This window comes from Thamnophis sirtalis, unplaced genomic scaffold (assembly GCF_051295495.1).
Source record: "Thamnophis sirtalis isolate CommonGarterSnake01/CBP01778 unplaced genomic scaffold, rThaSir2_p1.2 scaffold_12, whole genome shotgun sequence".
Taxonomy (NCBI): Eukaryota; Metazoa; Chordata; class Lepidosauria; order Squamata; family Natricidae; genus Thamnophis; species Thamnophis sirtalis.
In genome coordinates, this window is record NW_028261392.1 from 66,058,685 (window position 1) to 66,086,673 (window position 27,989).

The window sequence follows — 27,989 nt, forward strand, 5'->3', positions numbered from 1 at the left end:
TAATATTGGATATAAATCTTTCATGTCTTACATGTTTAAAAACTCAAAGCTAAAGCTTTCCTTTCTGTACAGCATTAACCCAATAAAAGATGTATCTTCCCTGTGACCTCTTCTCAGTCTTCTTATGGTAGTCAAATATTATTTATTTTAAGACACTATACAGAACAGAGATTCTGCTCTTTCCTCACACTTTCAGAAAACAGAAAACAGAATAACAGAGTTAGAAGGGACCTTGGAGATCTTCTAGTCCAACCCCCTGCTTAGGCAGGAAACCCTACACCACTTCAGACAAAGGGCTATCCAATGTCTTCTTAAATACTTCCAGTGTTGGAGCATTCACAACTTCTGGAGGCAAGTTGTTTCACTGATTAGTTGTTCTAACTGTCAAGGAACTTCTCCTTAGTTCTAGTCCCTCCTTGATTAATTTCCACCATTGTGTCTTGTCCTACCCTCAGGTGCCTTGGAGAATAGCTTGACTCCCTCTTCTTTGTGGCAGCACCTGAGATATTTGAACACTGCTATCATGTCTCCCCTAGTCCTTCTTTTCATTAAACTAGTCATACCTAGTTCTTGCAACCGTTCTTCATATGTTTTAGCCTCCAGTCCTCTAATCATCTTTGTTGCTCTTCTCTGCACTCTTTCTAGCATCTCCACATCTTGTTTTTTACATTGTGACGACCAAAACTAGATTCCTTGTGGATACTATTGTATTAAAGTCACAACTGCAAAAATAGTCATTTCCCCCAGGCTGCTTTGTATATCATTTATAAGGGCTACTATGCTCTTGAACACAGATTAGCAAATTATCAGTCTAAAAGGGAGATGTGAAGTGATCCTTGTGCAGGGTTGGGGTGAGGTAGGGAAGCACACCTGTTTCCACTTAGCCTTACTTTTCATCAAGGCTGTGTGCAGAATTATAAAAGCAGGACGGTCCTATGTAGAGGGAAAATATGTCAGTGGAGAATAAACTGTTGAAAATTGCTTTGGATCTGTAATGTAATTGAGAAAGAGCTTGGAGACTGGGCAAAGAGACATTGCCAAGGGAATGGTCAGATAAATGACAGCATAGCCCTTAGATGGACAGTGAATGGGGCAAGAGCCTCAGAAGAAACCTTTCCTAGTGTCTTGGGCTGTGTGGGATAGGAGGTTGGGGAGATAATTGTGCTTTCAGATTTGCAATTTTTACGTCAGTCTTGTGGGGTGAACCAGATAGGAATCATAACAAGTGTAGATAATTCTACTTTATTGCAAAACTACAATGACAGAAGGAATAGTAAGAGCTGCAATGTGGGATGCTGATTTTTTTCAGTGCAGGAGCAAAAAAGGAGAGGGGGGGAGAAGAGATAAGAGGGGGAGAAGAGAAAGAGGAGGAAGAAGAGAGTGGGACAGGAGAGGAGAGAGAGAGAGGGGGAAGGGCAGAGGTGAGGTGAGGAGAGGAGATGAAACTCCTTAAAGAGAACAGGACTGAATCTGAGGATTCTGCATTTCAACATTTTGTGTCTTATTTCACCAGCTTTCTACAATCCTATAAAATCTCTCTAATTACATGGAATTATGCCTCGTTATTTAAATGTTCTGAGATACGTCAATGAATCCAATAATTTCTATACCCACTGATTTGTCTGTTAAAATAAAGTGTGTTTTTAGGAGCTAATGGGATTACTCGAGAACCTGACCCATGGCATAGCCACTTATTTAATAAATTCTCTATTCACTTCTATGAACCCAGCGACAGAAGGACTTCTAAATAAATATCCACTTATTTTCATCATTGGAGACAGTGATTTAGTATATACAATGTTAGCCTTCAACACACTGTGTTACTCTGCCATTATAGTTACTTACACCTTTTCAGCCATTTCTGTCAGGGTCATTTAACTATTCTTGTCACTGGAGAAACTGACCTCCGTTTTTACATCCAGTTATTTATCACTATAATTAAACTGTTGATAATATACAGAGTAAAGCAGTTTCCGCAGTCAGGCTGGTGACTGCAACTGCATTGAGTACAATTTGCCTAATAGAAAGCTTCAAAATGGTCCGTCTCTCTCAATCCCCCTCCTTCTCTGTATCTGTCTCCTGCATGCCTACTTAGCAATAGCAGTTAGACTTATATACCGCTTCCTAGGGCTTTCAGCCCTCTCTAAGCGGTTTACGGAGTCAGCATATCACTCCCAACAACAATCTGGGTCCTCATTTACCCACCTCGGAAGGATGGAAGGCTGAGTCAACCCTGAGCCGGTGAGATTTGAACAGCCGAACTGCAGAACTGCAGTCAGCTGAAGTAGCCTGCAGTGCTGCATTTCACCACTGCGCCACCTCGGCTTGATACTTAATTATCTACCATTCAAAACTTTGTTACTTAGCAGTTTCTGATGCAATTTTCTAATACGTTACATAGATTCCTAACAATTGGGAATTATGAAAGAACCCTGGATATAATGTATATAATGGTCTATTTTTTATTTTATTTATAATAGATGCAGAATGAGAAGAAACTCCTTGTAGCAATTCCTAAAGCGTTTTTTTTTGTCAATAATGAATCACTTTCTTTTAATCATAATTCTACCATTTATGTCTTCTTGTGAAAGTGCCAGCATTACACAGTAATCTGTAAATCTTCAGAGCTTATGGCAGCATTAGAAATGACTCTCGCATACGAAATGGAAGAAGAAGATGATAAACTAATGGAAAGGGAGGGAAAAATCACGTCCTCATGTTAATTGCAGGAACAATGGAATCTCTGAAAAGCACAAATGTTTCCGCAATTCAAATATTTAATTTGAAGTTGATAACTTCGATGATAACTTTTGCTCCGCTATATTGTGCACGCTAATATCGGGAAGTATGATATCCAGCCTACTCCATTCCCTGACTAAGAGAGGTGTGTTACTTGGAATCCTGACAGAAACTTTCTAAGAAAAGCACTTGGATTTTAGAACCAGTTACCCAGTATCCCTTGCAGTGACTATAAAAATTCAATCAGAGATGGCTGCAATATGCTGTACATTCTTGCAAGATTTTAAAAAATAGCAATAGCAATAGCAATAGCAATAGCAGTAGACTTATATACCGCTTCATAGGCCTTTCAGCCCTCTCTAAGCGGTTTTCAGAGTCAGCATATTGCCCCCAACAATCTGGGTCCTCATTTTACCCACCTCGGAAGGATGGAAGGCTGAGTCAACCCTGAGCCGGTGAGATTTGAACCGCTAACCTGCTGATCTAGCAGTAGCCTGCAGTGCTGCTTTTAACCACTGCGCCACCTTGGCTCTTATTTATAAATAAAATAATTATTTATAAATAAATAAATAAAAGGCTGGAAAATACATTGCTCACATGTGGATCTTCCACATATTTTTCTTGCAATGATGTTGTTTTTGTATGTCTTTTATGATTTGTTAAGACATAATTGGGTTTACCTGTTATGTTAAATCATAAAGTACAGTTTTTGGGATAAGCCATATTCTCCTCTTTCATATATAACACTAGTCTATAAACTATTGTGTTAACTTACACCAAATGTTCTTAAAACTAAAGGGAGGAAATGGCACTATATAAGTTTCAGTAAAGTTTCTGGGACACAGCAATTGTCATAAATGCGAACCAGTTGCCAAGCTTCTGAGTTTTGATCGTGTGACATTGGGGATACTGCAATGGTGGTAAGTGTAAAAATTGGTCCTAAGTTACTTTTTTCAATGCCGTTTTAACTTTGAACAATCACTAAATTTCAATTTATCAATTTTATCAATTTTAATAGATTTGTACGCCGCCCAATCCCGAAGGACTCCGGGCGGCTTACATAAAAACAGTTTAAAATATTAGAAAAGATTAAAAAAAACACAAAATAAAACGACTTAAAAAGAAATGAACTGCTGTAAGTCAAAAACCTATCTGTATCAGCTTTCCTAACCTGAGACTCAGATGGAATGGATGCCAAATCCTATAAGCCCCTATTTACTCTGTCAGCCAAACAACATAATTATGTGACAAGTATTTGAGAGATAATGATAATTGCAAGTCTAACATATCTGAAAGATATTTTATTGGACAATGCCTGCCTATTTGAATTTCTGTAGCTTTCAAAGTTGCAGATAAAGTTCTTGCCAACTTAGGTGTAATCATTAGTTTTGGCACCTCTGTAGAATCGCCACTACATCAGAAAACTTTCATCATAATAATTTCTAAAATCAGATATCAGCCATGCCAGAAATTGGGTCTTACATATTTTTTTTTTATTATTCTTATTATTACTTTCTCATAGTTTTGAAATTACGATTTAAGGTAGCTGCATATTAACCCGTCTATCACGAAGATCACACTGGACATATTTAAGCAGATTAAATATAAAGCCTCTTTATCCTTTCTCATTATTTCCTATTCTTTTCAGGAGGATTTCAGAGGATAAATGAAAACTGGAAATATGCTACATATCTTTATACTGCCCACCCATTCCTCCCTAATAATTGTTCTTTTTAGAAAGAGACACAACTACATTTCAAGGACAAGTAAATGCCAAAATCCACAGGACTGTAACTCATAAATAAGAGGCCTTAAATTAGAGTTTTGTCAGGGATTAGTTCTTAAGCACTTGTTTACCAAAAAGCTAGTCACCTTTCAAACCAAAATTTCAAAGGTCAACAACAACAACAGAATTGTTTCCAATAAAGCTTGTAGGATTGGGTGCAGTGAAGGATTAAAATATGTCATATTCCCCAGACCAAGCAAAATGTCAGTACAAATGTTTGGCATATTTCAAAGTTAATACTTTATAATGTAAAATATCTCTCTCTCTCTCTCTCTCTCTCTCTCTCTCTCTCTCTCTCTCTCTCTCTCTCTCTCTCTCTCTCTCTCTCTCTCTCTCTCTCCTTCCCTCCCACCCTCCCTCCCCCTCCCTCCCCCCCTCTCTCTGTGTGTGTGTGTCTTACTCCACAGAAATAAGTTTCATCACATTCAGTGGAATTTTTTTTGACCAGGTAAGTATATGACTGCAGTCTTAAAAACTCTGATTTTAGTGGGTTAATCAGCCAAGTGCAGCCATGTTATATTTGAAAACTAAGATATTTTTTTTATTAAGGTCAATATTTTTCTTCCTTTGTATTTTAAATTAGGAATCATCATTCTTAGGAAATTGTACTTTTTTATTGCAGATATACATGGCCTGTAGCCCTCTGAGTTCAATTCCCAAATCTCTGGCTAGTAGGCCAATGATTAAAAATGCTGGAGCTTACAGTTGACCAACGTAGGCAAGGTCACAGTTTTCTATCTCTGGCGCATTATAAGAGGTGGGATGAATAGCTTTTCATTAGCTGCAGCTCATACAATACAGTACAAGATTTGATGTAGACAAAACTCCAGTTGCTGCACAGTCCAAAGACTGGCTGATTTTCTGCACTCCATACTCAATGAAGTGCTAAAGCAACACGGCAATTGGTAGATGTCTTGAGAGTGAACTCATGAAACAGGAATGTGAGCCCTAAACTTTGGATTATTGAAAGGTTGGGGGTCTTCCTCTACTTTGGGGAGAAGAATAGAGAAATCTCTCATTCTTACTTGAAATTGACCTATCCTAATTCCACCATTTGAGCAATGAAATTAAACTAACTTGGCACCAAATCTAACAAATCTGCATATTGCCCAGTAATATGTCTTTCCAAGTCTCACATATTACATTGAAAGTCCTAATGTAAGAGCCAGAAGTAGGAACATTTCTGCAATATATTTGCTTGGGAATTGGGATACTAGATTCATGATCATGATGATCATCTCTTCAAGTTGGGGCTGACTCCTGGTGACTGCCTGGAGTTTTCTTGGTAAGATTTTCAGAAATTGATTGCTTTTGCCCAGAACTGAGGTTGAATGACTGGTTCAAAATCACCCAGTTGCCTTTTTTGCCTAGGGTGAGACTAAAATTCACAGTTTCCCAGATTCTAGCCAATTGCCTTATATGCTATACCAGTGGTTCCCAAACTTGGCAACTTTAAGACTTGTGCTCCAAGTCTGCTGGCTGGAGAATTCTGGGAGTTGAAGTCCACAAGTCTCAAAGTTGCCAAGTTTGGGAACCACTGTGCTATACCAAACTGTCTCATTGTTTCAAGTTTAGGTTTAGCTATTTCGATGGTCAGTTTTATTTTATAAAAGATTCATTCTTATTGTTGTTTTCCTTTTAAATTGTGAGCTGCCAAGAATCTGCATACCGTTGTAGCAGATATAAATGAGATTAAAAAACCGAAACACTTAGCATTTCTTTCTTGAGACATCTTAATGGGGAAAACCTGTTAAAGCCATTTACTACGTTTCAAAGTGAAAGCTATCATGCACAAGCCTTCATTACCATTTTCCATCTAGGTATTTTCCTTATGAAAAGAGACTGGGGAAAAAAAACATGTTCAGATTTCAGGACATCCACATTTCAAGGTTGCTAAAAAGAAAAAAAAAGTGAATTTCAGTCCATTTCAGAAGAAAGACTTCAATTAATGGATTTCTTCAATCTTTCAATATTAGTCCAGTTTAAATTCCAGAGGAAGCATTTAGGAAAGCCTCTTCCTTGTCTCTACTGTTAACTTTTTGTATCAGATTAAGAAAAAATCTATTTCAAATCTTTCATTCGCTATGGTGACTTTAGAGTGATTATTGAACTCATTTGTGATAATAATATAGAAAAAAAACTGTACATATGCTAACCATGAATGCTTTGTGGAAAAGCTGCTAAGTAAAAATGTTTTTAGACAGCATGGATTATATTTTAATAGGACCCTAATTGTCTTATCAAGGACCATCCAATGTAGGATTCTTGATATCCAGTAAAGGGGATGTGGGGAAAATGAGTTGTTCTTAATCAAAAATTAAGACAGTTTTGGAACTACAAAGTGTTATTTCATAGGAATAATGGGTGCATTGAATAAAGTCAAATTTATATGAAATTTCTTCTTAATTATGGATTGGTATGGGTTCTTGGGAACTTTGGACAGGAAAAAATATACCTCAAAAATACCAGAGATTAAATATGGGATCATTAATTTGCAAAGCATATGTTCTACATACCTTTTGCCTCGCCATACAATTTCAGGTGGAGCAATAAGAATGGAAAGAGCTATAATTAAACTGCTCTATCTGTGGAGTCCCTTCCTGTGGGCCTTCTGAGTAGAACAAAACAAAGTATCAAAGATGCAGTGATGTGCGGTGAGGTTTATGGCTGGTGAGGCACTGACACAGTGGTGGGTTTCAAATTTTTTTAGACTTGTGGACTTCAACTCCCAGAATTCCACAGCCAGGCATGCTCAGTTCCGATTTAAAGTGACAGCATTTGTTTTTCTCCTTTGCGAAAAAGTTTCCTTCATTCTTTTTCTTCTCCCCCTCCCCCCGCTCCGCCAGGGAGAACGACGTGCCTCACCTACGTCAGGAATTTTTAGGCTTTTAACCCTTGCTTAACTCTGCTCCAGTGATCATAAAACGCCTAAAGTCAGACTAGATGAGGCATGTCATTCTCCTGCCTCCTCCTGTAGAGGACACTTTTTAAGAGGCTTTTTTAAACAGTTAAGCAGAGTCATCCACGGTGACTCTGGCAGCAACTAGCTCAGCCTGACCTCAGCTCTTGCCTTTTTCCTTTTACATTTTTTTCTTTTCATGATGACAGTGGTGAGGCTCTGCCTCCCCTGACTGCACGTCCCTGCAAAGATGTCTCTCCATGCCACTGAATGCAATTGAAATGGATCCAGGAGGTTGCAGTCACAATTAAAATTAAAGAAAAGCTGATTCAAGAAGCCATCTCCAAGCACAGAGAGGGTGGGGGGGAAATTTACAAAAGCAGTCCTTTGTTTTTTACAATTCTTCTTGAGTTTGATCTGAAATCTAAGTCGCGATCCATGCAAATTAGTTAACATAAGTTCACAGTGCTGAGGTAAGAACCCTTTGATTGCATTCTCCCTGCAGGGCTCCATGTAAGATGTGTCTATATGTCTACTAGGTGTTTTGAGCATCTAAGGAGTTGAAAACATCTAAAGAATGAGTGTGTATAAGAGAATACACACAGGAACATGTAAATCTTCTTCTAGACTTTTGCTTTTGAAACTCCTTTTCTGCTTTTGAAGTGTGTTGGTGCTTCCACCTTATATCTACACCGTACTAAAACTTTTATACAGTATCTGTCACTTTCAAGTGGGCAAAATTAGCAGGTATAGAAAAACAACTGTTGAAACAAGGTAACTCACATGGGAAAATTTACGAAAACTGGAACCCATGACTCCCAGGGGAATGAAATGAGCGATTTATGACACTCCCTACTTCCCACAAGCAATATCAGTGGGGAAGCCAGCAGGAAGTTGGAACTCACTCCCACTCCCTCTGCTTTTTTACCCACCCGTGGTTCTTTTATTTCTCCATTTAGGTAAGGAAATAGCTCTGAAAGATAGCTCTGTGTATGTGCCACTTTCTTTGTTATAGGCAACATTACAGTGATAGGATCCATTGTGATTCATTCTCTCAGGTCTTGAATGGAATGATAGTAAAAGACGACAGACATATACCAGCCAATGAAAAATAATGCCAGTTTGCTACAGAAATGATCATGTGTGTGTGTGTGTGTGTGTGCGTGCGTGCGCGTGCGCGTATAAATAAATAAAGGGAGACTAGTATAGATCTATTTCAAGCTATTTAGCTCTCATCAGCTAGCCATACCCTTACTGGGATTTGAACCTATGCTGTATTACATATTAGGCAGTTGTGTTAACCACTAAGCCACAAGGTTCTCCTCCTTTATCAGCTGAGCCAGGGAAATAGATATGTATTATGTCACAACCCCTGAGGAAGTAAAAATATTGGCTTTCTGTCTGGATGGTCTCTTGTGATGAGCCGATAGACAGAGAAAGGAAAGCAGTATGCTTCCTCCCATATTTGGGCATACCTATATACACCTACCTACCTACCTACCTACCTACCTACCTACCCACAGACATACACAAAGACACACACACACACGTTTGTGTGTGTGTTTTCGTAGATTTTCACGGGTGTAGGTATGCTGGTCTTGTATTCGGGTGTTTTCCCGTGTAAGATTGAGGTTGTCTTGGCAACTTTTCGGTGAAGTCTCACTCACCATATTCAGGCTGGCTGAGACCAAATATATATTTGTTATTAAACTAAACGTGATCAAAACTATATTTCAACTGTTTCTTTTAGAGGTCACCATGCTAAAAGTAAGAATATATATAGAAAATAGTTTTTCCATGTATATGTGTATGTTATATGTGAGGCTGAATAAAATATTTGTAAATTTTCACCTCTTCATTCTTGAATGACCTTATCCTTTTTTGCAAGTTGAGATAATAGGCCTCTTGCCGGAGCCCATATGAGATTGATTTAATGATTATTCCAATTACAATTGGATCTTGTACCTTTCATGGTCCTATTCAAAGTTGGTTTAAAATTTTAACTTCCTTTTTTTTTGTAACATAGATCCTTTCCTTCATCATGACATAGGGTAGATGATTTCCTTTCATCTTCACAATGATTTAGAGTTATGTAACAACATATTCAGTGCTTGCATTCCTTTGCATTAGGTATAACCTTCAGTATGCTTACTTGCAAGTACATGCCATTGAACTGAATACTTGAACTCAATTCCTAACAGAAGTCCTTAGTTTGATTGCTGTTAAGTCACTGTTTTCTAACTATTTAATGCCTTCCACATGTAAAGAATTGCTGTGTGGGTACTCTGTTACTTCTAAGATTGTGTGGAACATTAAGAGGAACATTTTACAAAGAGAGGTTTTCATTCAGATCACCGAAGCACCAAAATCCTGTTGAGAGCACTGTAATATTTTTTTTTGAGAATAAATCTCTTAACCCTCATTTTGGGAGAAAGGCTAGCAGAAATGTCTTCTGTGATACATCTCAAGGTCCTTGAAACACCAGCACCAACCTATTGAGAGGAGAAATTGCCCGGATGTGCAAAACAGGATCTTTGATCATTTTGCAAATGCCTTCTCTGTATGTATCCCACATTTCAATCCACTGTTGTGCGTCACATTCACAGTTGTTTTATTTTTTCCCCATCGGTTTAGGAGTCTTGATTCGATGTTTTATCCATTCCTTTTCTATTTTGCATAACTAGTCATAATATTTTCAAGTGTGCTTTCAGATAATGCCACCTACACCAATAAATAATTAGGTTTTTTCTCGCCACTCCGATTTAGATAGATATAGCTGTTTTCAGAAGCCCCAAATTTGATGGATGATCCAAATAAATGAAAATTCAAAGCAAGCACCATATTAATAGATTCAGATGCTAAAAAGTGGCCTGAATTTGCATCATGTTGAGTTTTGTTCTTCTTTTTTCAGATTTTTTTTAATCTGGAGAGACTATTAGAAAAATAATATCCATGGTTCTGGGAACTCATGTAGAGAAGAGAAGGAATAAAGTCTCAGATTTGGATAATTTTAGCAAGTTATATTTTTTTTTCCTCTGGCAGTAAGCTGTTCATTCCCATTTTGTGCTTGTATCTGCATGCATTGTATTCTTGAAAATAAAGGAATTTGTTTTATCATTCTTTGATACATCCATGGATCTATTATGCAAAGTTGCACCATAAAACAGTTAATGGTCTGTCACATACCAGCAAACGTGGAGAGTTTTCTCTTTAGATTAGAATTATGCGCCTATTTTCCTGAGTCCCTAAAGAAGAATGGTATATTAAGTCTGTTTTTTTAAAGTTCCTGGGTGAAATAAGCTATTTATAGTGTTAATTGTTTGGCACACCCCAGATAAAGTCATATCAAGGTAACATTTCAGTTTGTTTTTTTTAAACAATTAGATCAGCTGTATCATGCCAGTGATTTTCAAGTACTTCTTCAGTTCAAGGGAAGCACCATTTCATTTCATTTTGGAATGTGCGTTGTATATGGAAGAAAAGAAAATAATCTCCTGCTTTTCACTCACCTAGTGCAGGAGAAGATGAAGAGAAACAATCAATTAAATGGCTACTGGCGTTCAGAATTCAATATGAATTGAATTTTATAGATTTATGAAGACTGGGGAGGAAAAGCTATCTCCTGCCCTGAAGATGGTGTTACTCTTCTCTACTGGTGGGATTTTATGAGGGGTCTGGAATCAGGATTTGGATGAGAGGTCTAGTGTTAGAGAACGGTATTATTGATTTGATTTAGCAAGATCATCTGGTTTCCTGGAGAGATGAGCTCTGTCATGTTTCCACTCATGTGTCAATATAGATGGAAAGGCTTAAGTGGTTCTCTACTTTGTTAATTGTAGGTTTACAGTCAGGTTGAAGGAATCCAGGCCTGAATTGTTTAGAGTGGATGCCAAAGGGTGAGATGGGTGTCCAGAGTGCCACATGGTCATTGTATTCCTACAGAAGCAATAAATTAAAAAGCTAATAGCAATACAAACCAGGGGCTCCAGAAAATCCCACGTGCTATTCCACAGTTCTATTGAACACTCTGAAATACATCTCTGAACCACTCACCCAATGGAGAAAGGATTTCAAGGGATATTTATCTGCTTGGCAGAGACTGTCTAAAAGCTTGGTTCATGGGGAATGTACTATATTCCTAAACTGAAAGTTAGAAAGGAAAGAGTGTAAGAAACTGAACACAAAAAACCTAAAACAAATATACTAAAACATTCTGTGAAGTACTTTGCAGTAATAAAAACACATATATTTTTGAAATTGTTGAGCATTAAAAACACATCTAAACCACAATAAAGTGAAAGATAAAGGTTCCCCTTGCACATGTGTTCTAGTTGTTCCCAACTCTAAGGAGCAGTGCTCACATCCGTTTCAAAGCCGAAGATGTCTCCATGGTCATGTGGCCAGCATGACTAAACGCCGAAGGCGCATTGAACGCTGTTCCCTTCCCACCAAAGGTGGTGCCTATTTTTCTACTTGCATTTTCTACGTGCTTTCAAACTGCTAGGTTGGCAGAAGCTGGGACAAGTCACGGGAGCTCACTCCGTTACACGGCACAAGGGATTTGAACTGCCAAACTGCCAACCTTTCTGTTCAACAAGCTCAGTGTCTTAGCCACTGAGTCTCCGCATCCCATTTAAACCACAATATTATTTGCCTAATTTTCTGTCTATATTTTCCAAAAAACAATACTGTGACAAGCGAGCACAATATCATCTTTCTCCTAAAGAGTAAAAATGGAACAATTTTACTTCACAGGACATCTGATTTGGAATGATTCTACATCATATTTAATGCAGTGGTAAAAAAAAAAACCAGCTTAGAGTTTGATTTGTATTCATCCCAAAGTAATTATTAGGGTATGGGGCAAATTATATGAAGTACAGAATACTAATTGTGAACTAGGCAGGAAATGATTAACACATTTCCAACTGTTGCATTAGCTTGATCATAAATCAGTACACAGATAGCGCTAGAACTGAGAAATTATAAATTAGCTCGAAAAAGATCTGCAGAGAAAACAAAATCTGTTGCCTGTAACTCAGAGATGATAACTATATAATCATAGTTATCAGTTATGAGATACAGCTACAGAGACACAGAAACAGGCACAACCACGAGGAGAAGATCTGTAGTAAGTCTACAGTTGATACTGTTCAATGTGGAGGCAGCCCTGGATTAAACCATTAAGCAAAGTATGCAGGTCATTTGGTCCCCAAGCGAAGGGGGTCACCACACAAATTGTTCCCCTTAGCTATCATTCCCGTAATACTTTTCACTGCCACACTTGACTTTAGTTTTCATCACTTATCATAGTAGGAGCCGGGGTGGCGCAGTGGTTAGGGTGCAGTACTGCAGGCCACTTTAGCTGACTGCTATCTGCAGTTCAGCGGTTCAAATCTCACCGGCTCAAAGGTTGACTCAGCCTTCCATCCTTTCGAAGTGAATGAAATGAGGACCCAGACTGTGGGGGCGATATGCTGACTCTGTATAATTCATAAAATCTATGAATTGACGGGAGAGGGAAGGAGCGAGAGAGAAAGATAGACTACTTTGGGCATTTTCCCCATTTGAGTTTCTTTGTTGATCACTTTACTAATGCTATAATAGCCAGTCAATGTGTTGCTTTCACATACATGGGTACAAAATGTATCTACTTCCGAATTCTCACATAAGGCTTTTATGGGCTTGGATTTATTGTGAAAACTCTAGTCCAAGTATTGATATTCCCATCAGTTTGGAGCTCAGCCTATTATTAATAGCTTGTTCCTTCCTTTCAGATGGAAGCTACTTAAGTATATGAAACACATGCTTTATATTTTCAAGCAAAAAGGACTTAGATTCAAAAAGTAACGGTGCTTTTTTTAAAAAAAGGAACTACATAAGAACAATTTCTTATGATATTAGATACTGATTTTTGTGTCTGTGCAAATAAAATATTCAGGTGCTTTGTGTTTTTTTTTCCCAAATCAGCATAATGTTTTAATAGACATTTCTTCCTAAGAACTTTCTCAAAACAGACAAACCTCTTGTGTATCTATTTGGGAAGGCATCCATGTCTATGCTTTATAGAAAATTACAGTGAGTAGCTCCATATCAGAATTGAGATATTTTATTCAGAAACTCTGAAAATATCTACACTTAAAATGTCTCGTTGTGTTGTGTTGTGTTGTGTTGTGTGTATATACTGCTTTCTAGTCAGTCTTGTCTGACTAAACTTCATATAGTTTTGTTGGCAACAGTTTTGGAAGTGGTTTGTCACTGCCTCCTTCCTAGGGCTAAAAGAGGGTGACTTGCCCATGCTTGGCACAGTCGAGGTGGCGCAGTGGTTAAATGCAGCACTGCAGGCTACTTCAGCTGACTGCTAGTTCTGCAGTTTGGCTGTTCAAATCTCACCGGCTCAGGGTCGACTCAGCCTTCCATCCTTCCAAGGTGGGTAAAATGAGGACCCGGATTGTTGTTGGGGGCGATATGCTGACTCTGTAAACCGCTTAGAGAGGGCTGAAAGCCCTATGAAGCGGTATATAAGTCTAACTGCTATTGCTATTGCTATCCAACTGGTTTCCTTACCTAATGCTTTTGATTGTTTTGACCATGTCAAGTTGTGGGATGCCTTTAGGAAAATGAGATCCTCAGAATATTTCATTATCTTTATGAAAAAAATTTATTATAGTACAGGGCATCATACAGACAGCATCCATTCTCTACTTGGTTGAACAGAGTACAGAATAGGTAGAAAGCCATATCCTTTCCAAAGAACTAAACATTTAGTTGCCACAATTGTAGCACTTTGATTTTTACTATACCTTACAACAAGGAATTATAATTTAAATGTTCGGTCATCCAAATAACTGTAATTTACTAGAATCTCTTTTACATTTGCATTATCTTTGCTAAGTAGAGCTTAAGATTTCCCATTAGGACACGGATACTTAAATAATCCTTTCACTTCAAAAGAATCTGTGGCATGTATGGGTAATTCTTCCAAGACACACTATTATTACCATAATCATCAAAGCTGAAAGATTCTTTTACCACTGGTACAGCAAAATGATATATGAGTTCTGTAATATATCTGCAAGCAGGTTAAAATGGATGCTCAGTTTGATTCATGGTGGAGCAGATCCTTGGAATGGCATTGTCCAACTGACATGCCTTGATTTTAACAAGCAAATCTAACAAACTACTCAAGAACCTTGTGAATCTGAGTATCGGGATTCCAATGAATCCAATTGTTGAAAATATTCTTATGTAGTCATATGTGGAAGTGGGTAGATTCATCCTTTTCATTCCCCAAACTAGGTAGCATCATCAGTGCTAGTGGTGATGATGTTGATATTGATTGATAATTGATGGTGACTCGCAGATAAATGTGTGCAATAAAACCACCAAGTTAAATGTATGTATGCAATAAAACAACCTAACTTTAAGACTTGTGGACTTCAACTCCCAGAATTCTCCAGCCAACATGGCTGATGAATTCTGGGAATTGGAGTCCTCAGCAACACATGATCTGGTAGGAATCATACACCAACAAGCTTGAATCGACTTGCAGTGAGAGCTGTGCATGTTTCAATTTAAATTCATGGATGGAGAGCCTATATGCAATTCCAAAAAAGATCAAAAACCTTGCCACCAGCTTTGGGTATTCCCAGAAGTGACAACATAAGGCTCCACTTGAGATATAAATTGGGTTTTAATTACCAATAGTTGAATGAAAAGAACAGAGAGGCACTGCATATGAATTACTGTGTGACTTCTCTTGGGCAGGAGGTGATGCAGTCCTCACTTGATTGGCATCACTGTGTGGATTAGTTTCAAGTTTCATCTGTTGTCAGAGGATGCAAAAGGTATATTTAGCTTCAGACCTTTCTGAAACTCTAAACCCTTTAAACATCCCTTAACGTCACTGTTCTGTCATTCAGATAAGAAAAAATGTTTGAATGATACTTTGGAAGTATGCAGCTCACTTTTTAGCTGTACTTTATCTGAAATAAAAGCATGCTTCTTAAAAAATGTATAGACACAAGGACATTCTGACGTTAGGTTGTTGATTTTATCAACAAAGGGTGAAACGTTTGAATACCTTATAGTATATATTTAGACTGCAGTTGAAATTACTAAACTGGTGATTTAAAACTGAAATGATTTTGCAGAATGCTGGGTTAAATGATTCATTTATGATGATACCTCCTTTTTTTCATAAAATATCCAGTTGTAAAACTGGATATGGTGAGAATGCTGATTACACTTGTTTTGCAAATGGCAACACGTCAGGCAAACCAGCCTATAATATTAAAGGCCTGGCTAGAAGAACTGACAACTATTGAAAGAGTTGTTGTTTACAGTGAATTACAAAAATCTTCTTTTTTTCCTCAGATGCACTTCTGAAATTTCAAGGAGTCTTTCATAAATATTATGCTCCTTTCATCGTTTGACTTTTTCTTACTTTTATTTTCTCCACCTATTAATAAGGTGCTTATTTTGTTTACTTCCAATCATCCCATCTTCCACATGAAAGATTTCATCACTTCCACTTCATTAAATAGAGTGTCAGATTAGTGGTTAACGCACCAAGCTAGAAACCTTGAGTGTTCTAGACCTATCAAGCCAACTCACTGACCTTCAGCCAGTCACTTTCTCTCAGCCCTAGAAAGGAGGCAATGGCAAACTACTTCTGAAATCTTGCCAAGATGATTGAAGGAATTCACCCAAAAGTCCAAGAAGGAATTCACCCCAAAGTCCAAGACTTTGGCGGTAATTATTTGCCTCCATTTCAATTACTTATCCAGTTTGTAGAGAAAGAGATTTGCCAGTTCTTTCTTTTATAGTCCTTGGCCTATTTTTTTTTTCCTCCTTTCTTCTGCCTCTGGGATCTTTAGCCATTGGACTGAAAAATAAGTGCAGGACTATTTTTTTTTGGGGGGGGGAAGAGTTCCAAGCTTTGAATTCTATTTACATTCTCCAACGTACTTCAGCTTTCAGTTCTTCACCAAGTAACAGCTAATAAACCTCCCTCTTGATAGGACGACATTTCTCTTTAGTCTTGTTACCTTTCACCGTTTCATTCATTCATTCCATTCATGCAGCTTTAGGGTCTGTATGAGAGAGAGGCAAGCTCTGGTGGCTGATTACCTTGAGGCATTGTGTTATGCTGGCAGATGACCTTGCTCAGTGGCTTCATCTGGAATATTAATAAATCAATCACCAGCATAATATAATAAGAAAAAAAAACAATAAAGTAATGGGGCAAGCAATAAAATAACAAATACGAAACAGAGAATACCAGACCCAAGTACAGTAGACAAAAAGACTACTACTTGCCCCTATCTCGAATGGTATGATTGTTGCGTTTTAACTATGTATTGTTTTTGTGTTGTTGTTAACTGTCTGTATCCCCCTTCCCTTGAGTTGTGAGCCGCCCTGAGTCCCTTCAGGGAAAAGGGTGGCATACAAATGAAATAAAACTCAAACTACCATTTAGACTAAGAGTAAAACTTAGAAATAAAACTCTTAGCATGAACCTGTCAGTGAAGCGGGGGAAGCTTATTATTATCCTAGGATGAGAAATTGACTAGCATTGTTTCAATAGAGGGAAAATATTCAATGTAAAACACAAATAGTGGCAACAAATAAAAGAGGATTTTAAGTGAATTTGCCCATATCCAAGTCTACTGACTATCTCTTTATGAATTTTCACTGCCACCACACAGAACTTAGATAGATTATACATACTGTGTGGTTTCCTGTTATACAAGAAAAAACCTACAAGCATATTTTTGTTTTCATGTACATTCTCTCTCTCTCTCTCTCTCTCTCTCTCTCTCTCTCTCTCTCTCTCTCTCTCTCTCTCCGTGTGAGATTCTGATGAATGTTCTGATAATATGGACAGTAGAATAGCACGTATGTGGTATTTCAATGACTCCATACATTAAAGTTCTTTGACAAATTTTAGCAAATCTTCCATTAAGCATAGAAGAAAGAAGTACATTGAGCCTAGTTCCCCAAAAAAGAAAGCTCTTTGTTGGACAGGAGAAATTAGGATCATTTGATACCTGCCTGATTTCCTTCTAGGCTGCATTATGTGAGTTCTAATGTGTGCTGGGATGCTGCTGAATTCATTCTGATATTCCCTTCTCTCTAATTGTATTTTTAGCTTGGGTGCAATCCAACAGGCAGAGTTGTTCTAATGACACCCCATGGTGGATGAGTTTCCCCCCCCGCCATTGCTCATTGCCAAGAACATTGGAAGACAAAATCTGTAAAGACTAAGGGAATGAGTGTTAATAGAAAGGAATGGCATTTAAGCCAATGGAGAAAATTAAAAGTCCAGCCCTCACTTTGACTTTTGGTTGGCCAGCTTCCATTCTGAGGGACACGTTAGGCACAGCATCTGGATGCTTAGAAGAACTTGGTTTGTATAATCTCTAGTGGTCTGTGAAATATTTGAGATGGGCTTTGCAATAAAAAGTTTCAGAGCTGTTCGTGGGCAGTCCCTACTCCTTATCTGAATTGCTTGAAGGCTTCTGTTCTCTTTGGGCTCATGTGAATAATTGGTTCCACCACAAAACCACGTTCGATGAAACCGCGTAGCTGACGTCATCACAGCACGACGAAAAAAGCACGCTGTAAACACTAAAGCTAAAATTAACACCTAAACCTAAACCTAACCCCCCTAACGCTGAACCTAATCCTAACCCTTAACCTAACCCTAACCCTAAACCTAACCTTTACCTTAACTTGAATCGGCTTGCTTTCAAAGTGCTATTTAAAGCGCCCTTTTTTCTCAGCGGTCGCTGTTGTCGCCCTGCTGATGACATCAACGATGCGGTTTAATCGGGCGCGCTTTAGTGGAGCGCGGTTTTGTCGTGCCATGGAATAATTAATATGGGCCTTCCAGGGACCAGTATTCTACAGCAGCATGCTGAAATATTTGATATTAAATATTAGATTTTCTTTTCTTGGACGGTCCATTTACATCTTTTGGGATATATTTTTTTGTAGCAAAAACTTCCACTTTCATTTTCTGATCATTGATCATTATCAGGAAGTGCTCTTGGCAAAAATCACCCAAAGCCGTTACAATTCTGTAGGACTAGATATACTTTGGCACTGTAGGAAATACTACTATGAGGGCAAAATGTTTTTGCCCCTCTATCATGGCCTTGCAATGACATCCTTAGGGAAAAAAGAAGGGACAGAACAGACAAACTCAAAAGAAGTTGGAATCAGAGTACAAAAGTTTGGAGACGGAGCTGCAGAAAAACCCACAAAATAAAAAAGTAAAAAAAAATATGATGGAACTGCAAAAACATAAATTGAACCTGATAGAAAATGAGGACTTGGCAAATAAAATAAAATTGGCAAAATGAAACTTTTTTTTTGAAAATGCAAATAAACCAGGATGAAAAAGGAAAGAGAAAAAAAGGCTGATTAAGTCAAATGGTGGATGGAGAAGGGTATATACAACATTTAAATGAAAAAAAGAGAAAAATAATTGAGAACTTCTACAATAGGTTGTATCAACATGGGAGGGTTCCAGAAGGGAAAATAAGACAATATTTAGGAATTTCTTGGAAATTCCTAGGAATTATAACACAGCATACAGTATGGGTTCCTGTGAAAAGCTGATGTTCAGTATACATTTACTTATTTATTCTATTGTGTCTTTTCAGCAACACAAGATTTCTTATTTTTTTAACTATTATATGGGGTTTTTTATTTCTAAAATGTATGTGGTATTACCTTAAATTTATATAATATAAGTGAATTATATTGTAATTTATATTTTTTTCATATAACTATTATTTTTTTCTATGCTATCTTCACTAATATATGTTGTATTGTGATACAGCTAAACCAAATGTAGTACATATTGTTATGAACCCAGTTCTTCCCCAAATTTACACTGCACAGCTGTCGCAAACATGATAATTTAATTCACTTTTTCAATCAAAGATGCTGGTTTCTGTGCAAATGCAGTTATTGGTCTGGATCAGATTATATTATGTTTAAAAAATAAAGTCCAAGGCAGAATTTTATATATTCTTAGATAAGGACAAGTACCTCTAAGACATCTAAGTTTAGAATATTTCTGAATCCCTGTTTTTTCTTTTTTTTTAATGGGTAGGAATACAATTGGTAATGATTTGCTTTGCATTGTAATTTAAGATTTGTGTTTAACTTGACCTGGTTTGGTTTGCTAATTCTAAGCTTAACATACCAATTGAAAAGGATGTTATTCAATTTTTATATTCTCCAGAGAATTACTGCTATGATTGGGAAAATGGAAAATATATCAGAGCATTCATCCAGCCCCCCCCCCTCCCCACAAATGTATTGGCAAAGATATGCAAAAAGGAGATTGACAAGTATATGCTTAGCTATAACATAACAAACAGTAGGTTCATATCCATTAGAGTTAATGGACTTCTAGTAAACTTTAATGTTATTTAAATGTATGCATTTGCTGCAAACGCAATGGAAAAAGATATTGAAGATATTGAGACAAATGTCAGAAGATGATAAATGCAACATCAAAAAAAAAAAGAATGTACTCATGAGTGACTGGAATGCTGGAAAATGAACATTTGCTGTCAAAGCCTGCTTCATGCCACGTAATCCCAGCTCTTATACCAGGACGTTATCAGATGCACAACATCAGAATCAATTGAGAAATGCAAGATGAAGATGCATGATATGCTAACTGGAATTTAATCTTGCTGTACGGGCGGAGTCAAGTCAGAAAAAAAAAGAGTGTCACTGATAAATCTTCTTACCCAAAGTCAGATGCAGAGAGCAGCATCTGTAGGATCAAAGACTTTCGCCAGAATGTCAAAAGCAGAACATAAAAAGAGCAATGCTTGTATCACAACAGCTTCACCTCTGGAAACAGGTTTTTCCCAAGATCTGAACAGATGCGTTCCCTGCGCCCCCCCCCCCCCACGCACACTCTACAGGTATTTCAAAGGAACCTATAGATCTAGCTCTTCATCTAGGTTTTTCCAAAGGTTGTTCAAGACCCTTTTAGATTGTGAGGCTTGTTTTTTTTTTTCTTTGTTCCCATGCAGTTTGGTAATTTTTGCTATCTTTTTCTTTTTGCCATTCCCTTGGTTTTAAATGTTTTAACAATTTGAAAACCACTATGTTGTAGAAAAGACTGGACACAAAAGCCAGCTCTTCAGAGAAGGGAATGTTTATTGCGCAGGTTCAGAAAGAATGGCCTGAACAATGAGTGAAAGTCAGGAAATTCCTTATATAGTTTATCGTTTTCAGCTAAAGCCATCTGTTAGTTTTGGAAACACCCCTAAAGATTTGCCCTTGAGTTACAGCAATATTATGTCTACAGGATGTCATAATACACAGATCAGCCAACGGACAGACATAGCATGTATTTTGAGGAACTAACAATATGTGTCTACTAAACAGATTAACAACCAAGCAAGCAAATAGGCTAAAATAGATGCTTCGCTTGAGCATATTTCATGTGCAGACTTCCTTCTAACCCGTGTCTAACCGCACCATGTCCTAAAAGCAAACCTTGCAATTTCTATATGAACAGTTAAAGCTTAATATCATGAAACCCTAGTTTGGTTCAGGCTTGAGGCCTATTTTGGTTCAGCCTGCCACCTCAACTACAGACACTGGCAGATGGGTGTCACATAAATTTAAATCATCATCGTCATCATCGTTGTTATCATCATCATCATCATCATCATCATTGTCACCATCATTATCTTCCTCCAATCCAACCAAGACTGAATGCTGTCAGTGTTTGGGGTACTCAGATTGGGACATATTCCATTTCAAGATCACACTTTCCCCTTCAAGATTAGTCTGTAGTCTGCTAATCTATTCTGGACTCATCTCTTCTGCATGAAGAAATCTCAGTAGGTGCCGACAACCTCTATTGCACGAGTTTGCATCCTTTCCTACATTAGGATTCCATTCATACAGTCAATCAAGACTTAAATCACTTTGTGGCTTGAATATGGCAATGTGCTCTATGCGAGGCTGCTCTTGAAGACCACCTAGAAACTTCAGTTGGTCCACAATGCAATTGAATGAGCAATCATGAACATTTTGTTAAATTTATGTGCCCTCGTAACACCTCTGCTTCACAAGCTGCACGGGTTGCCAGTTTGATTCCAAGTGCAGCTTAAAGTGCTGGTTGTTACCTATAAGGCCTGGCATGGCATCGAGCCTGGTTAAATAGCATCACTCTACAAATCCAAAACCACAGAGTAAATAAAAACAGGGATCCCGAAGTCCAGCTATTTTCTCCCTCAGTCATCTTTTGCAGTGAAAGGCCAATTGATTGATTTGCAAAGCGTTGAATGGCTTCCAACAAATCCTTCTAACATTTAAACATCCTACTATCGCCAGCACATTGTTGAAAATGTAACATTTTTGAGCAAATTTGAGGTCTTCCCGCTATCTATATTTCACACAGTGGGATATAGTTCATTAATAATCCACCCTGGCAATAAGAGTGCTTTTACGTTAAAATGTAATTGCGGCAACCTATAGGTAAGTAACTCCAAGGACATTCTACCACCACTATCCTTGAGAAAACTGAGCAAACAATCTCCGATAGCAAATCAGTTTCCTGATGAACCTTTAGAGAAAACTTGATTAACTGTTTCAATACCTTGCAAGATACTGAACAAGGAGATATTATAAAAAGGGTAGATTATGATTATTATTAGTAATATTATATTACTGTACTGTCATGCCTGCAAGCCATCTTTTTTGGGGGGGTGGGACTTCTGGCCTGCCACACTTTTTATCCTGGGAAACTGGGAGGGGGAAATTAGATAAGAGTTGGGTGATATGTAGCCATAATAACATTCTTCTTAGAAAGTCAAGGCCAACTTAGCCTCTGCACCCAGCCGGATCTGGATGGGAGGAATCTGTCTTCATGGCAGTGGATGATTGGACCATGTGATGAACTTGTGGGTGTTGGGGAAGGGTGTTGAACTTTCAACTGGGTGGGAAAACCGGAAAGCTTTCAGATTCGGGTTTTCCCAGATGTGCCAACATGGCTCTTTTGATAAATTGGAACTTTGAGGAATCCTTTGCCTTGGATTCTGATTTTATTTTGGATGATATTTGGAACCCTGACATGTGAATTCCATCAGTGGGGTCCAGAAGAAGAGACCTCTTTGCCAGATATTCCAATGGACCTCCCGTCCATTGGAATATCTTATCCCCTGAGCTCAGATTGGTTCCCAATATGCTGTTCTTCTGCAGGAATCTGAAGACCTCGCTCTTCCAGATGACTTACAGCCCCAATAGGGGAGTATCATATTATAAATGGTTGATTAATCAAGATTTCTTAGTTAAGTTTAATTAAATTTTCTAAGCTAATCCCATTTCCCCTGCTGGATGGTTAGGGCCAAAGACATTACTGGAAAATTCTTGGAAGCCCTACAAGATATAAAGTAATCACTGAGGATGTGTCAGCATGACAAACATTTGTTAATGCAGTCACCATAACTGGGGATACCTCTTTGGTCTAAACATGCAAATGTGTATATGTAGAAAATAAAAATAGCATGTTATAGAAAGAGGGGAAAGACAAAAGGAAGGAGAAGGACGAGTTCTTTTCATAATCGATAACTGGCCATGTTTCTGGTGCTGCTCATAAGGGTGATACTGTAGATGAACAATCTCTGAAGTATGTTAAATATCCAAATTCTGTTTTAGAAATATCATTATGTCTTTGAACATGATTCCAAATGCCAAGTTCTACATAGCTGGGGGACAACTGCAGTCACATTCCCTTGGACAAAGTTTTTATGCTAATAATTTTGACAAATGGGCAGGAACTGCCATAGGGGAAAAAAATAGCCAGGTTATCCTTACTTGGCTTATTATAATGTTGTTACCAGAAGCTTTACATCATAATATAAATAACATTGGTGGTGAGGTTAACAGAGATAGGAAAGTAAAAAAAAAATTGGAAAGGGATAATGTAATAAGTGTTCAGATATGTAAATGCAGCATTTAAGGCTTGTTTTGATGAATAATTAAGAGTTGACTTGATTGACTTCTAAATGCCATTCACTTCAGCCATTTTTAGAATAAGGTTTAATTTAAACTTCCTCCTTTGTAATGTGTCAGGTGAAAGGGTAAATTCAAGACTTTGTGGACAATGACCCCAAACATTCCTGTGGGAGTGAATCCATTTTCTGTTCTCAGTTGTAAAGTCTTACAAAATTGTACTTGCTTTTAAACTATCTTATGTGCAAGAAGAATTCATATAAGAACAATAAAATAGGTAGGGGGAGAGAGGTAGCAAATATTAAGGGGAAGAAAGCTAGGAAAAGATGCTAGACATGGAATGATGATACATTTAACAAATGCATTTGATTCACTTTCTTCTTTCTTCTGCCATATGGCCCAACACAGTGTACAAAATAGCTTCTCCATTTATGACTTGATTATACATAATCGGTCAATGCAAAACATTCACCGGCATGAAAAACAAAGCATTGTTGCATGGTTTCATATTCATATGTGGGTCATTCATTCACAATAATAAGTAATGGAAAGAAAGCTGGAAGCTTTCAAACAATTAAAAGGGTAATCAGCCATCTGGGAGAGTGTACATTGTACTGAGCTCAAAGATCACTATGGACAGATGGCCACTGTATATGGGCTGTATACGGGTCACTGAAGCTATTCGGTCTTCCATTTCATAGTCATATATTGTTAAAGATGTCATGGAATCTGCTTCATGTTTATGTGAAGGACTTCTGGAGCACAGTGACTCCTTCTCCTGGGCAGAATTCCCTGTGAAATTCTTATAGTTGAATTCCTTAGGATTTCCATACAAAAAGTCTCTGTATAGGAATATGTTTAGCATCCAATACGCTTTTTTAAGGGGCAAGCAAAATAGAGTGAGCATGTGCAATGCAAATTTGCACCAACATGATAAAAGACCGAGAAAAGAAAATCAATAGCCTAAATATTATAGATATTATAGATAGAGCCGAGGTGGCGCAGTGGTTAGGGTGCAATACTGCAGGCCACTTCAGCTGACTGTTATCTGCAGTTCAGTGGTTCAAATCTCAGTGGCTCAAAGGTTGACTCAGCCTTCCATCCTTCCGAGGTGGGTGAAATGAGGACCCAGACTGTGGGGGGCGATATGCTGACTCTGTAAACTGCTTAGAGAGGGCTGAAAGCCCTATGAAGCGGTATATAAGTCTAACTGCTATTGCTATTGCTAATTCAGTACAGGATTTTTAATGGAAACCTGGCACTATTGGAAGATCTCACGAGGCTCAGAAATTTATTATTAGGTACCTCAGTCAGTCACATATTTAGATTGGATTTGGCATTTTTGCTCACCTATCAAGTCCTTCCCAAGGACCCGTGACAGGCAAGTGTCTTGTTCGATAGTGTTAAAGATATCATCACAGGATATAAGTTCTTCTTCTTCTTACTATTATTATTAAACATTTGGACATTTTAAAGAGCCATGCATTTTTTTTCCTATATGCCTATAACCATGAATATAAAGTCTGGAGAAAATGTTCCATGAGTGTTCTCTAATATGAAATACTTCTGAAAAATCAAACAGAGATGATTTATAGAGCAGTGTAGCTTAAATAGAGTCTCTATATTAGTTGAATGATTAGCCCACTCTTCTGAGCAAAACAAAATGTTAAATCCCCTTAACATTTACTGAGTACCAAGTTTCATCAACAATATAATCTGAAAAGAACTGTGAAAATTTAAAGTTTATGAAATAGCCAATTAGTATCTCTCTTTCTCTATAAGTCATTCAATATTGTTCTTCCAGAATTTAGCCTTTGAAACTGCTATTGATTTGACCCCTTTCATTACACCTGCCTTCCTGCCTTTGTTAATAAATTCTATAATTAAGACACCTAGCATTGGATGATATAAAAGCAATATAATGAAAAATAACTCTAAAAATAAGCATTTGGTAGTTCCTGAACTTTCTGGAGCCACCTAAAAGAAATAGATTGAGTGGCCCCACAATCTTAAACAGACTGATAAAATATTCCATGTTTGACTTATTGACAAATTTTATGATTTCAATCCCATCTTTTTTGTGCTCTTTCCACAAATTGTCCAGTTGAATGTGAATTAGAACATAGTGAAATTTACAGTGTTATAAAATATAGATCCATGTTGGTCCATTCTACATCCTAGAGACTGAGGACTTATTTACCTCAAAAACACAAATCTACAACTACAAAAACACAAAGGCCCAGCTGCAACTGAGAATGTTACTCCCAGTGCAGTGTTTAGAGTCAGATTTGTGACAGATATATATACAGATATATACAGATATACACAAATACACATTTGTAATACACACACACACATATTGGAAAGAGCTTTAATACTTTAGGACTGCTGGCCAACATCACAGATGATGAAGATGATCATCATCATCATGCTGATGTTGATATCATCATCAATATTGGTTTATTTGAGTAAAATAATGACAATGATCTTTGGGATTAAAAGGGAAATTGGTTCATTATAAATTAGCTTTATAAAATTAAAGTTTATATACATAATGGGAAATTATTACCAATGTAATAAAGCATATTTGTCAAGTGTCTAATTGAAAAATTAATTAATTAATTGATATTGGAGAGAGAGAGAGAGAGAGAGAGAGAGAGAGAGAGAGAGAGAGAGAGAGAGAGAGAGAGAGAGAGAGAGAGAGAGAGAGAGAGAGAGAGAAAGAGAGAGATATGCATGAAAAATTTAGAGAAGAATTGAAATGCATTGATGATGTTCTCTGTAAGCTGCCACAAACACTTTTGAGAACAGCTTTCCTTTCATTAGGAATGGAGTCCCCAATACATTCAAAAGCATTAATTTTTCCTTCAGGCTGAATATGGTTGCCAGCCCTTGCTTTAAAAACGTTCACACCTTATACTTTCCATCACTTTCTCAAATCCATCATATGAGCAACAGAAGGAGGGGAGGAAAGAAACATTTTTTTTTCTTCCAGCTCATACTGAAAGCTTAATAAAGATCAAGTCTGCCTCTCTCCAAAAGAACTTGCCAAATTGCCTATCATTTTGTCATTCTCCCTTTTGCTATAATGTGATGGAATCTTTCGCTCACTTAAAATTAGATCCAATGTCATTTTGTTATTTAGAACTTCAAAGCATGTCATAAAAGAGATTGGGTAGGTATTTTTCAGCACACAACAATACCTTTAAAAATCTTCTTCTCTGGATATTCTTATTATTACTTCCTTCTATCTTCTGCATCAATTTGGTGCAATGATTAAAGCATCAGGCTTAAAACTGGAAGTTTGTGAGTTCTAATCCTGCCTGAGGTACAAAGTCAGCTGGGTGGTTTTCGTTCTGAAGTAACCTGATGGCTTTTTCTCAGATATAGGAAGGAGGCAAACCTTGCTAAGAAAACTGGAAGGACTTGTCCAGTCAGTCAGCAGTCAAAAATTAATAGAAGGCACACACACCTCTATGTCTGTCTGTCTATCATCCATCCATCCATCCATCCATCCATCCATCCATCCATCCATCCATCCATCTCTATGAGACTCAGTTTGGTGTGATAAAAGAGGAAGGGAAAAGAAAAGTTAATTCAGAAATTAATTTTTATAGTGCCAATGGAGACATCTGCTTCTATGGAGAGACTGTGTTTAAAATATGTTATATAATTGGGAGAAGCATTACCTGACAAGATTGAAACTGAGTTAAAAGTGAATTTGTAAAAGACAGGCTACAAGAATGACGTGGAAAAAGTTGCTAGACATAGAAACTCTTAATATTGCTGTTAGCAGACTGAAATAATGATGTTTTACAAATTTGTTTATACATAGGAGATAACATATGAGAAGATGTCATTCATTTATTGTAATTTAAGAACAACTGAAAAGTTAATAAAATTGTACTTAATTGGGATGAAAGGAAAAGTCATTTTTTTCTATATTTCTTTTTTATTTACTGTAATCTTACTTTTTCATTCTCTCTCTCTCTCTCTCTCTCTCTCTCTCTCTCTCTCTCTCTCTCTCTCTGCATTTCTGCTTTATTTTTATATTTATATTTATGTTTAGTTTACTATTAAAAGCTTTGGTAATCTAGTCATTGTTTGTCTGAAAAGGGAAATTTTGTATTTGTTTCGACAAGCAGAAAACCTGAGCCAATGTTGAATATATAGTATGTGCTTCTTGCAAACATAGTTAAATTGCCTTAAAGTGCCTTTGATATTGTGGTACTTTAAATTATCCTCGTTTTACTTCGTTTTGCATTTTTCTATCTTTTGAAATGTTATTAATTGTCTTTAGCACTCCATTGAATGGAAAGTTGGAGTAAATCAAGTAGCAAATCAAGTCTGGGCACATTTTTCATTTAAAGCTTAATTTGCTTTAATTCCTAAAACTAGGAAGCCACCATATCTGTGTTGCAAAAATGTAGACCACCAGACTCAAAAAAACTCAATCGCTTTGCAAAGTCCTCTTGTATTATATTCCCAGTTCTTTGAGTATTCCGATATCATTCAGTAATATCACATCTATAAAGAGTCACTGTATGTGAGTTGGGTGACTAT